This window comes from Podarcis pityusensis (assembly GCF_964106645.2).
Source record: "Podarcis pityusensis genome assembly, chromosome: 7".
NCBI lineage: Eukaryota > Metazoa > Chordata > Lepidosauria > Squamata > Lacertidae > Podarcis > Podarcis pityusensis.
The window spans coordinates 381092-393609 of NC_138031.1; the positions used below are offsets into that span (position 1 = coordinate 381092).

Consider the following 12518-nt stretch of genomic DNA (forward strand, 5'->3'; position numbering starts at 1 on the left):
GGACAGCAATGATGCTGTTGCACCACAGAGCAACTAGCAAAGCAGAAGAAATTCACCATTAATGCACCATTCATGAAAGCTTTGACTGCTGTGGCTGGTGTTTCTTGCTCTCATTGGTGTATCCCAGTGGTTTTCTACAGGTCATTATGTGAACATGTGTGGGTCGAGGTCAAGCAGGGAACAGAGTGGGCGTCCTTTGGGAGATGCAGCCTGTGGTTGCAACTTTGGGTACATCCCTGGCACCTCAGCCATTGGGGTGGACATGGTGAGGAACATCTTCTCAGCTAGGTTAGCAACTGCTGGGATTATTTTGTTCTCTCTGGAAGTGCGTAGTTCCTCAATCTCTTCCCCCAGATCTTCAGTCTGAAGCCATGGAGCCTATGGGATCCCTTGGGGAACCTCCTCTGTCCAGCCCCAGCCAAGCTGCCCCTCCCGATTTCACTTATGTATGTAGATTCAGGCACCCTACTTGGCCTGAGCCCCCTCCTCCTCTGGCGGGCCTTGGGAGGCTTTCCAGGTGGTCCTTTTTGTGGAGTATTCATTCTGAACTGTTTGCGGGGAGCTTGCAGGACACATCGCTTTCCTTACTGCAAAAGGTCCATTTTAAAAGAACGAGTTTGTTGCAAAACAGCACCTAATCCATCTCCATGCTGCAACCTGCCATTTCCAGTATGTGGTTGAATCCCACCTGCAAAACTGTCTGGAAGTGGTCTGAGGCAAACGTGAGAATTTCAAATGCTTCTTCACTTTACTATATTCCTAGATTGGCCCCTATATGTTTCCCGTTTCTTTGACTGTATTTGCCTTGCAAGCGCTTTGAATTTGATAATGGGAAATGGCACATGATGAGACAGGAGGATCTGGCCTCCCAGAGAGACAAGGCAACCTCGCCACGTGCTCTGGCATTTGTTTCCTGCCTCAGAGCATCTCCTGCTCGTATCTGCATCACAGGCAAACACATCAGTCCACATGTGTGGCAGCAGTTTGGCACGCTGACCTCAGCTGAAAAGGCACAAAGTCTTCTCCTTCCCACAGAATGGAAAGGCTAGTTTCTCCCTGAGCCTTGAAGCAGGGAGGACAATGGAGGCTCCTGAGCACGCTCCCCTCATTTACGGAATTGCAGGGGGGTCCATGATGTTCTCAGCCCCCCTCAACCCCTCGCAGCATCTCCAGGTGGGGCTGCAAAATATGCTGGGGAGATAGTCTGCATGAAGGCAATGCAAAGGCTTGTGATCTGGCTGGGGTGCATGGGTGGAAGGACAGGTGCTATGGGCTTGGGAAGGGGGCTCAGCAGGTGAGGACACCTTGCAGGGGGTCTGCCCTGATGCCTGGAAGCAGGGGGGGTCAGGAGAGCACAAAGGGTGGGTTTATTTTTGAATGATGGATGAACAGCAGAGCATCCAGGACTTGCTCCACAGCCCAGACTAAGTCTCTGGCTTGTTCCCCCATAACTATGGAGGGAACTGCACCCCAAGAGGGTATTTTTAACAATCAGGAATGTATGTTAAGAGGTGTGTGTCACACACACACTACATCTCCCCTTCTTTGGCTAAAAGCCACAAAGAGTCAAACTTTAGGATTGAAACACACTTGTGAAGTTGGGAGTCAGAGGTTCTGACACATGACTTAGTTACAGAAGTCTTTAATGCTTCCCCAAGTTGGTGACTGTCTCCTGAGGGTCTCTGGATGCTTCTAGAGGCTCAGGTCATTGTGAACAGTCCTGGGGAAATAGTTCTCCATCCACTTCAGAGGACTGTCCATTAGATGCATCTTGAGATGGCTCCTCTGATTTCAGGATGTGCCTGGGAGTCTCTCAGACGTCTCTTGTAAGTCCTTTCCCCTTCATATAATCAGTGACGGAGGCAGGGGCCCATCCCTCTCGTTTGCACTTGGACCTGTACCATCTTCTTGTGCCCCTTCCAGTATTTTTTGTGTGGTCTGGACTGTGCGTTCAGCTAGACTGCTGGACTGAGAGTAGGCTGGGCTTGAGTGGTGCCACAATGATGCCCCATTCTCTGGCAAATGGAACATAGGCAGACACCATCACTCTGGGAATCCCATGGCGGGCAAAAACTAATTTGCCACTATTGTGGCAGATAAATTGTCAGCAAAATGGAGAACTTTTGAGTAGTAATCTATTATCAACAGTGTCTTGAGTTTAAAAATGTCTGCTACAACTGGTGAAGCACGTGGTCACTCGTGGAGTCTTTTTCTGTACGGCCAAAAATGACTCTTTTGCCAAGTTTTCAGCATGGCATTTGATTTGAGAATGTGCTGGCTATAAACATCCCCTTGCCTTGGTGTAGATAGACAATATGCAGGCCATATAATGGGAGTTGCAGGAACATGTGAAAAGGATCCAGGGGTCTTAGTAGACCACAAGCTTAATATGAGTCGACGATGTAGCAGGGGGAAAAGCTAATGCTATTCTGTTAGTATTTGTACAGTGGAACCTCGGGTTATGTTCTGGGTAGCGAACTTTGCCCCGGGATGCAAGTGGAAGTCGCACGGCAGCAGCGGGAGGCCCCATTAATGAAAGCATGCCTCAGGTTAAGAACAGTTTCAGGTTAAGAATGGACCTGCGGAATGAATTATGTTTGTAAACAGAGGTACCACTGTGCTGTATTTGTTAAAAATGTATTTTCTAAAGAAAAAATTGTACTGGGGAAAAGGAAACCAACATAATGTAATAATGTAACAGCTGCAAAATCTTGTGACTCCAATTAAGGTCACAGAAACACTGAATCATTGCCTTGTTGGTTTGTTAGCTCTCTTTCAGAGTGAGCTTGTGGGTGTCTTGGGTACTGACAGGAGAGGAGGCAGATGGAGGTTGGCCGGTTGTTTCACCATCTCGTTCTCGTGCTCTGATGGTGTTTCCTGCTTGGCAGGGGGTTGGACTCGATGGCCCTTGTGGTCTCTTCCAACTCTAGGATTCTATGATTCGTTGTTGTTTTGCTGAGTGTGGAAACTTCAAGCAGACACTATGTCCAGGAGTTTGTGAAGACAGACAAAGCTATGGACTGATAACTTATGCACTGCAATGAAGGAGTTTTGGAAGCAAGAAGTTTTTTGGAAGCAAGAAGACCCTCTCTTGGGCTCAAGGGAGAGGAATGCATTGTATTGGACTTGAAATGCCTAAATAACATGACTTATTAATAGTAATACTTGCTTTCCTGCAAGTAAAGATTCATCTTCAAAGTCTTGTGTGTAGAGTCTACCAGTCGAGTAGATAAATAGGTACTGCTGTGGTGGGAAGGTAAACAGCTTCCGTGACGGTGTCCCATTGCACCATTGCTGGCCACATGACCTGGAAAAAAACGTTGGTGGACAAACGCCGGCTCCCTCGGCCAGAAAGCGAGCCGAGTGCCACACCCCATAGTCAAGTTTGACTGAACCAGGGTCCTTTACCTTTACTTCATCACTAGAGCTTTGAGGGTGAACCTGCTACACCACTCTGCATGACTCAGAAAAATAGACAACATATTCTAGGCTTCATCAGCAGAAGTCTAGTGTCTAGAAGTCACTCTATTCTGCCCTGGTCAGACCACACCTGGAGTATTTGGGCACTACAATTTAAGAAGGATGTTGACAAGCTGGAATGTGTGCAGAGGAGGGTGACCAAGATGATAAAGGTTCTGGAAATCAAGTCTTATGAGGAACAGTTGACATTGCAACAGGTTCCCTCAGAAGGTAGTGGACTCTCCTTCTTTGGATAGCCATGCATCATGGGTGCTTTGTTAAGATTCCTGCATTGCAAGGGTTGGACTATATAGAGGACCCTCAGGATTCCTACCAACTCTACTGTTCTATGATTCTGTGAGCCTTTGCAGCCTTGCTGGGGCCTGCCCAATGGGCCTGGTAAAAAATCACTTCCAAGGGTTTGTGATCTGATTGGACCAACACTGCCATGACAAACAACTATTGGTGAAACTTCTTCACAGCAAATGAAAGCAAGATGTTCTTTGTCAATGTGTGCAAAGGTTTTTCCAGCCTGTCTTAGGGCTCGAGAGGCAAAGGCAATTAGCTACTTCTTCAACAAGAGGCATGACCTTTAGATGCACCTGCTTGAAACTGTAGTTGCTCTTGGAGATCAAAGAACCTTAAGACGGGGGCCGTTGTGACAGCTGTCTTCAGGCTGACCAGGGCTTGCTGGTGATTGGAGTCCCTTTGCCCTTGTGCATCTTTCCATAGGTGGACTCTTGCAGCACCCTCAGGGCCGGCACATCGGGACACGCCAAGAAAGATACTGTATGTTCTTGTCCACCAGCAGAGGCATCTGAGGCACAACTTGGACTTTGTCTGCATCAGGTTCAAGGCTGTCTTTTGAGCCAAGTACCTGACCTTGTCAACCAGCAACTGGACTTCCCCTGGGTTGAACTGAGCACCCTTCTGATGTGCTCTGTCTAGAATCTGTTTAGGGTTTTTCCTTTGTACCTGTGGCTGTAATCATGTCAACTGCTACAATGCCTGCACCAATGTCATCCACATGCTCTTGGGCTGAAAGTCTTCATATCCTGATTTGATGCCCAAGGGGCAGGCAACCATAAGGGGAGTTCAGCTGATTCCTGATCAGCCTTGACCTGCCAGTAGCCCTCTTTCTAGTCCAGAATGGTGAATAATTTTTGGCCAGCTAATCTGTGCCACACATATTCCATGGAAAGGGCAGAGAAGTGTTGTCTTTTGATGGCCTTCTTTAGGTCCTTGGAGTTGGAGTCAAAACAAAGGTGAAGAGAGCCATCTTTTTTCTGGGTGATGATTAGGCTATTAACCAAAGCTGCAGGTTTGGCCACCTGGGAAATGCTTGCCGCCCTGTCCAAATGGTACAGGGTCATAAGTGAAGTCAGGTAGCGTATCTTACAACACTTGCGGATGACTGGCTGAAGAGTGGGGTTCTATGAACATATGGGGAGTGCCTGGAAATGGACCAAGTCCCTCAGAGGCATCTGGAAAGAAGCACAGCAGATCCTGTGCTGAGGGTGTTGGGAGCCGCTTGGTGCAGCCTCCTGACGGAGCCCAGGGCAAGGCAGGCTGATCTCCCCAGCAGGGCTGGTTCATCGTCCCCTGGGCTGCAGAATGTCACAATGGCTTCACACAAGCCTGTCCTGTGATGTGATTGCTCCTTTGGGTGTGATCTGGTCCCACCAAAAGCAACTCAGATCACATCTGCTGCTGCTCTCTGCACCCATCCTGGCCTGGGGATGAGGCTCTGCCTTCAAGTATGGCATTTGTTTCAGTTAAGGGAAAGGGGGAGCGTCCTTCTCCTTCCCCTGCAGGAAGGCTGGCCAGAGAGATGGGGAGAGATCCAAGGCCCTGGGCTGGGGGGGGGGGAGGTTTTGGCACAGGGGAGTCCATGGGAGCCTCCAGTTGCATTTTCAATAGCTCAGATTGAGGGATGCATGAAACTTTGATCCCAGCTGGGCTTGGAGGGCCAGAAGGCAGGTGGACTAAGCTATGGGCACCTGCAGGATTTTTTGGGCAGTGGAATTGGAAGTAAACATTCCCAAGGAATAAAGATACAGAACTCACAGCAGAGAGCAGGCTGCCCATTTCTAGCAGATCTGGCGACTCTGGCCTCCGAGAAGCTGGCATTCCAGGCCTGCCCTTTGGTTGGTTCTCAGTGGATAGACCGGCTGCCTGTCTAGATTTGTGGGCAGGGGTGGGGGGACTGGCATCCATTCACAGCTGAAACCTTCCATTTCCCCCTCCTCCCCCAGCCCTTAAACAATTGCACGGCTGCTGCCTTTAAAAGCCCCAAGCCACCACCACCCAAAACATGAGGTGAGCAACTCTGAACTGCACTTCATGCCGGCCTCTCCCCTCCTTTCAGCAAAATGGGCAGGGCCACGTGGGGTAACTCTGTTGCCCAAGAAGGGTGCATCACTGCAAGGGGCAGGGCATGTCTGGCAGGGCCCCTGGGCAGCTTCATCCTCCAGGGCCCGGAGCAAGTGTGCCTGGCTGCCTCCCTCCTCAGCTGCAATTCCACCCGGCTTCCATTCCACTCCAGATTCCTGCCCAAGGCCTGCCAAGTCCATTTCCACAAACTTGGAGGAATTAAGGGAAGGGGGCCTGGCACGACGCTGCAGTTGTGTGGCTGCAGGAAAGGGGCAGCTTCCTTGCAAAGCTGCTGGGCACAAGAGCTGCCCTCCATGAGCCAAACTCCCAGGCGCCATTGCAAGGGGTCAGGGTGGGGGGGAGAGAGGCAGCTGTGGGTCTCAGTCCAGCCCCACAGAAAGGGGTGTCTCTGCCCCTCATGCCACTGCTCACAAGGCCTGGTGCTCATCCTTTTGCTTCAGAGGACAGAGAATGGCAGAGTCAACAAGTGGACAGAGGCTGGCCTTCCTCTCACTCTCCTGCCCTCGCAGTGCAGTGGGTGATTCACAGGGTGCCACCCCAGGGTGCTGCTGCCCTGAGGGCCTCCCCCCCCCCAGCTGAACTGAGGCAGAATGTGGCTCTTTGTGGTCCATCCGCCTGGACCTCATGGCTGCTGGAGAAAAGGGCGGGGGCAGCCCATTCATGCTCCTCTGGCCCTCCCAAACCTCCGGAAATGGCAGCCGGGCTCTGAGGGAACCATTAAACGTGGCCGTGGGGGGGGGGTGGCCTGAGGAGAGCTGGACGGAGGGACGGCACTTCGGCCTGGGAAGGTGCAAGGCAGTTGGGCGGCAGCAGAAAATGGCTGCCTGGGAGGAAGGCTCTGCAGCCGAGGGAACCACATGCAGGCTAGAGGAGAAAACCCTGAAGGCTTATGGAGGCAGGAGGCCTTGAAACTTTAGATTTAGGAAGGAAGGAAGGAAGGAAGGAAGGGAGGGAGGGAGGGAGGGAGGGAGGGGTGCCCAACACTGGCAGCACCAGAAATTGTTTTTCTGAGATGAGGCACAAATGAGGCAAATTATATTTCTAGATGGACAAGAATCTAAAATAATGGTGCATGTTACTGTGGAGCCCACCTCAGGACCCGTGTTTTTGGGATGTGTGCTTTCTACCTGGCCAACTTTGCTGATAGCGCTCAATTATTCAGGGTTGATGGAAGAAAAAAGGTTTGGGAAGAGTTCCAAGAGGACCTCTCCAAAGGGCGCGAATGGGCGGTTTAATGGCAAATGCAGTTTGTTTTAAGCACCTGCGAAATTATGCACAGCAGGGGCCCCATCCTGGTTCCCTAGATATAGAAGCGTATCTGTGTGGCTCTGCATTGGCAGGTCCTGCTGACATTATACTCCTGCTCCACACCTCCATGGTGTCACCACACTGGGAATGCGGTGAGAAAGAGCTCAGAAAAGGGCAGCCATGATGAGTCAGGGGTGGAAGCTGGTCCCCAGGGGCTCTTTCGTTCAGAAGAGAGAGAGGGCTTCCACAGAATGTGGTGGAATCCTGCAAGGTGTGGAGAACTTGACATGAATGTGGTCAAGCGATGAGGCTGAAGGGCAGGAGCTTCAGGACAGAGAAAATAAAGTAGCTCTTCATCAAGGGCACAGTTAAACAGTGGAACTCATTGCCACAAGATGGCCACCAACTTCAGACAGCTTTAAAAGAGGGTTTGACAAATGAATGCAGCAGAAGACTCCAAGTGGCTACAGGCCACAATGGCTACGTTCTCTGGCAATCACAAGGGTTGAGCTCAGCTTGGAATTATGAGCTTCCCTCCGGGACATCTAGTCTGACACTTCCCACAGTGCTGGACTAGGTGGGCCTTAAATAAAAAAATGGAGGGGGCAGCTCCCTGCCCATTCTGCACCCATCACTCTTCACTTGGGCAGGATTTGGGCACTGGCGGAGGAAGAGGAGTGTGGGGAGAGCACACTGCCCCTCGCAGCGTGATCCCGGTGGGGTGCCATCATGGCTGCCCCCCCCCCGCCCATGCTGGGCACCACACCCCCACAGAAGGCATACGACACTCCCGGGACGCACGCTAGCCCCGTCCCCGCCTGCTCTCCAAGGTGCCGGAGCATGAAGCTCCGCCACTGGATATGGGCACAGCTTGGGGAAAAGGGTACTCAATGGGAAGGTGGATGGGGCAGATTTGGCCCATGTCAGGTTCCCCTGCAGCTCCTGCCAGTAAGGGGTACCTGGTGAAAGAATCAGCAGACCCTTTCTGGATGGCAGCGTATTACTACCCTTGCCTGGCTTTAATACAGCACAAAACATTATTTGGCTTTGAGTTTCTTAAACAGTGAATTGAAAGGACTTTTTTCTTCTTCCAAAAATGTCTTCGTTTGCTATCCTTTTCTAAGTTTGACCTTAGATGGCCACCCTTCTTTCATGAAATGTCTTAGGTGCCCCAGTTGAAGACCCCCAAATTAAGGAGGAATGGGTTTCTAGTACCATAGAACAACCCTCAGGCATGCCACCCACCTCTATGGGGTGGGCACAGCGCCAGGGATCCCTGCCAGCCTGAGTGCCCAGGAGCTGCCAGCTGCAGCAGAGCCTCCAAGCTCCTCGTTAAAACCGAAGAGGCCCGGCTGTGCTTCCAAACAGCTACATTAGTGTAGTTTGCTCAAGGGAAGGAAAACCTCTTTGCTTTCTCTTGCCTTTGGAAAGGGGCAATGCGAGGAGCCAGGCTCCTGGCCTGCTGCCATCTGCTCCAGAGGAGCTGGAGAGAGCCGCCTTTTATATGCCCTGGGACAAAGAGCGAAACAGGAACAGACCCAGGGGGTGGGCAGGAGGGAGGCAGGTCTGCCGCGTTCTGAGTCTGGCAGCTCCAGCAACATTGACACGAATATTCAGGCTCCCCAAATCCCACTGAGACCCATCCTAGCCAGAGACGGCTTCCAGCCTGATCTGTTCCCAGAATTAAAACATACCTGCTTCATAATCCCTCTCTTTTTTTTCAGAGTTTCGGCATTATTCACGCAGAGATGCTTGGTAACAGTTCATGAGCTTCTATGGATACTGATGGGATCTAACTCTCAAGGTTAGGTGAACTACAGGTCTTGGGAAGAGGGTGGGTTGCCTTGTGCAGGCACGGTGGGGTGGGAGCCTGGGGCAAAGGGACCTTAGCAGCAGAGCCCACAACTCCTGCCTGGCTTGTAGCTCCAACCCTGGCGTGACTTTGAGATGGACTGCTTTGTTCCAGAGCACCAGGCTGCAAAGACGCGTTGCAAGGAAGGCATGGGAAGTGTCAAAGCCTCTTAGCCATACCCAACCAAGAGGTGAATTCACACCAGCGACTTCTCTGGGGTCCTGGGGTCACTCTTGCACAGCAGCCCCTGACTCCAGGCCCATGTGGGAAACACGGTCAGTTACTCAGCGGAGGTCTGAAGTTACTTTGGAAAGCTCTTGTGGAGAACGCTCCTTCTGGAAGCACCGCAAAGACCCCACAGCCAACTCCCCCAGGCTGGGACCCACCCAGGGGCTTTGAAGCGAGGAGGGCAGGGAGTTTGGGGCGCTAGGGAGGGGCTCAGTGACCTTGGAAGAGGAGCGAGTTGTCGCGAACAAACCACACAGAAGCCATTTCATAGAATCTTCTTTACTGCCCCTGGTGCAGAGGGCCTGGTTCCATACTGCATGTTTTTACAAACACTTCATGATATTTACAAGTCGCGGTTTAGTGTTCTGCCTCCCGAAAAACAGAGATGAGCCTGAACAGTTTAGTCTGAGAAGAACGAGGGCCGCCTCTGCTGCTTTGAGCAGAAAGAGGCACGAGGGGAGCCAGGGGAGCTGGGGGGCAGGGAGAGAAGGGGGGGCACCCCCAGCCTGTGCCAATGGCCGACACAGAATATGGATACAGGCTTGCTCGAGTTAATACATCATGCAAAAGCAAGAAAAAAACCAACCAACTGCATAATGAGAGAAGAATATAACATCAACAAATGCCAAGGAATGGGATGGCTTGATTCACATGGAGCAAATAAGGATGGGCTGGCGGAGAAGGACCTTCCGATGCCGGGGGGGGGCACAGCATCCTCTTGGCTTCCGCAGGCAGGAGTTGGGGAGACTGCCCAAGGACACCCCCCACCCCGCAGGGCTGTGGCTCCAGCAACAACCCCCCTCAGGACTGAGACCACCTCTGCTCTACTGCTGCCTTTGCATCTCTTATTGCTTTGAAAGGAGGGCAGGAATGCTCTGTGTGAGCCCGGGAAAAGCACCCCGGCAGAGGAAGACGTGCCCCTGATCCTACTTATGCTGGAGGGTGGGGGGCAGGTGGGGGGAGGCAGGAGGCAGCAGCCTCTGAGCTGCAGCAGGCAGGGTGGCCTTCCCGAAGGCCTTGCTCCCCTGCCCACAACTGCCTGGCTGCCTTCCTCCAGAGCACCTCAGCTCTCAGCCTCCCCTCCCCCCACGGCCAGGGGACCAGCTCATCTGCGATGGGCAGAGGACCACTCCAGCTTTGCCAGGCAGCTGTTCCCAGGCCTAGGAGGAGGGCTCTTTGCGGCTTCACCCGCCTCCCTACCCCTGCCCCCGCCTCCCTGGCCCCTGACCGCCGGCCACGGCCCCTGCTAGCTGCTCCGCAGCGGCTGCAAAGGGAGGGGGAAGGGTCTGCCTGGGTCCTCAGTGCTGTCCCACTTGCCCCAACACTGGGGGACGAGATCCGCGGCAACTGGGAAGGAAGTTGAAATGGACATCCAGCAACGCTAAATAAAGTGAAGAAAAAGAACAGGATGGGATGAGAGAGAAGTCACACGTGACAATGATGCCATCACATCAAGCCAGGAAGCCACTGCCATGCTCAGCCCCGCTGGCTCCTCTGACCCCCGCCTGCCTGCCTGCCTGCCACTCCCTGCACGCGACGGACCCTGAACACCCGTCCAAGGAGGAGAAGAGGCTGAGGCTGCCGGCCAAAGACCGGGGGAAGAGCAGTGGCCCATCAGCCTCAGAGCCCCAGAGGTCCAGGAGGAGAGAATCAGTGGGAAAGGGGGTGGCTCTTCCCCAGAACAGGGGGCCACTGTTCTCATTCTCAAGATCCGTGGGCAGCACTCTTGGCACTTACATATTCTATTTCTAGCTTCTCTGGGTCTCCCTCTCTGCAGCTCTGCCCGCCTTCCATTCAGCACCACCTCAGCCCCCGGAAGCCAGCGCAAGAAGCTCACCGCCCAAAGTGGAAGGAGATTTCGAGCCCCGCAGTTACCTTTGTGGGCGAGGGCAGCGGAGGGAAGGCTGCCGCATCTGCCGCCGCCTCAGGGCCTCCGGCTGAGCTCCTCCAGGACTTGCTGACCTCAGAAAACCAGCTCAGGAGTTCTCCCAGCGACAGGGGGGCTTCTTTGGTGGAACTAGGAGAAAACGTCTGAGAGAAAGAGCGCATGTTATTACGAAGGAACACAGAGCAGGTGGGAAGAAAAAGCACAAGGACGGTGCCCGTTTCAGGGCGCGGCTGCTTCCGTAAGCACCCCATCCTGCCACTTGCCCTCGATAAGAAGAAAAAGCAGGACCCTGAAAGCATAAGACCCAGAAGAAGACATGGCCTTGGTGGTACCCGTGAGCATCCCCAGGGGAGACAGCTTTTAGCAAGAGGCCAGGGAACAGACCTCGCTGAGCTGCTGTGGCATCAAGGGAGACCGTCCAGTTCTAACCTTTGCCTGTCCATGTTTTTGTACAGGGCACTTCCCAGATACACAGAACCAGACAGATAGACAGACAGACAGACAGACGTGCAGAGGTCACAGCCAGCTAAGAGCAGCCCACAGCAGTGCAAAGCTCCCCGTGTGCTGAGCGCGGCAAGCAGAGCCCCACAGAAAGCGCCAGGAAGGATCTGCAGGTTGGAGGCGTGGGCAGGGAGAAGAGACGGGCAGAGGGGGAGGCGTGGAGAGAGGCAGGCAGGCCCATCCGCAAGGCGGCAGCAGCACGGAGGGAGGAGGCGGCAGCAGTGCCAGGGCACACTTACGGTCTGAGCGCAGAGTCCAGGCAGCAGAGGGGAAGCCAGCCAGAGAGCAGCCGCGGTGGAGTGCAGACAGCAGTGGTCTTGGTCGTTCGGCCGAGGGCCCGTGAGAAAGAGCAGTCCAGGCATGGCGTTGGAAGCTTGTGGCAGCCGAGGGGGGCTGTGGGGTGCCCAGGGGGCGGGGGGGGGCTCTCTTCCTTCCTGACTGGAGGCGGAGGGTACAGCTTGCATAGGCAGGAGGTCAAGAGGCTTCTTGGCACGAGGGTCATCCTCTCCTTTGACGGAGGGAGCTGGTGGGGCTCCGTGGAGGAAGTCGCTGGCTGGTGAGGAGAAGAACAGAGTGCAGCTTCCGCTCAAAGGGCGGCATCCGCAGGGCCATGCCTGGGGTTATTCTACTCTGCAGATGGTACAAAGAGAAAGAAGCTCCCAGGTGGCTAAACTGAGGGCGGGGAAAGGATGGTGGAGGATGACGACGGAAACGCTCTCTCTCTTTCTCTCAATATACAAATACTGTCAGAACAATCATATATATTAATATATTAGTCTAGTCTTTTTTGGTTAAACTTTAGGCACTGCTTTGGAAGGAGATTGTGTTTTTAAACATTACAAAATAATAATAATAAAAATGAGAAGGTTAGCCAGCAGCTTTTCCACATGCAGAGCAGGATAAATGCAAAAGTTATCTCAGGCTTTAAGGAGGCAGGAGGGCTGGGAG

The 12518-nt window shown here is 53.1% G+C and overlaps 2 long non-coding RNA genes across 2 annotated transcripts; both read left to right on the top strand.

Moving 5' to 3' along the window:
- The first annotated feature begins 5171 nt into the window (after positions 1-5171).
- LOC308481540 lies at positions 5172-10102 on the top strand. Its single transcript, XR_013988743.1, has 2 exons — positions 5172-5216; positions 8826-10102. It is a non-coding gene; the product is annotated as an uncharacterized lncRNA (long non-coding RNA).
- Positions 10103-11102: 1000 nt separating this feature from the next.
- LOC308481535 lies at positions 11103-12429 on the top strand. Its single transcript, XR_013988737.1, has 2 exons — positions 11103-11230; positions 11823-12429. It is a non-coding gene; the product is annotated as an uncharacterized lncRNA (long non-coding RNA).
- Positions 12430-12518: the final 89 nt, after the last annotated feature.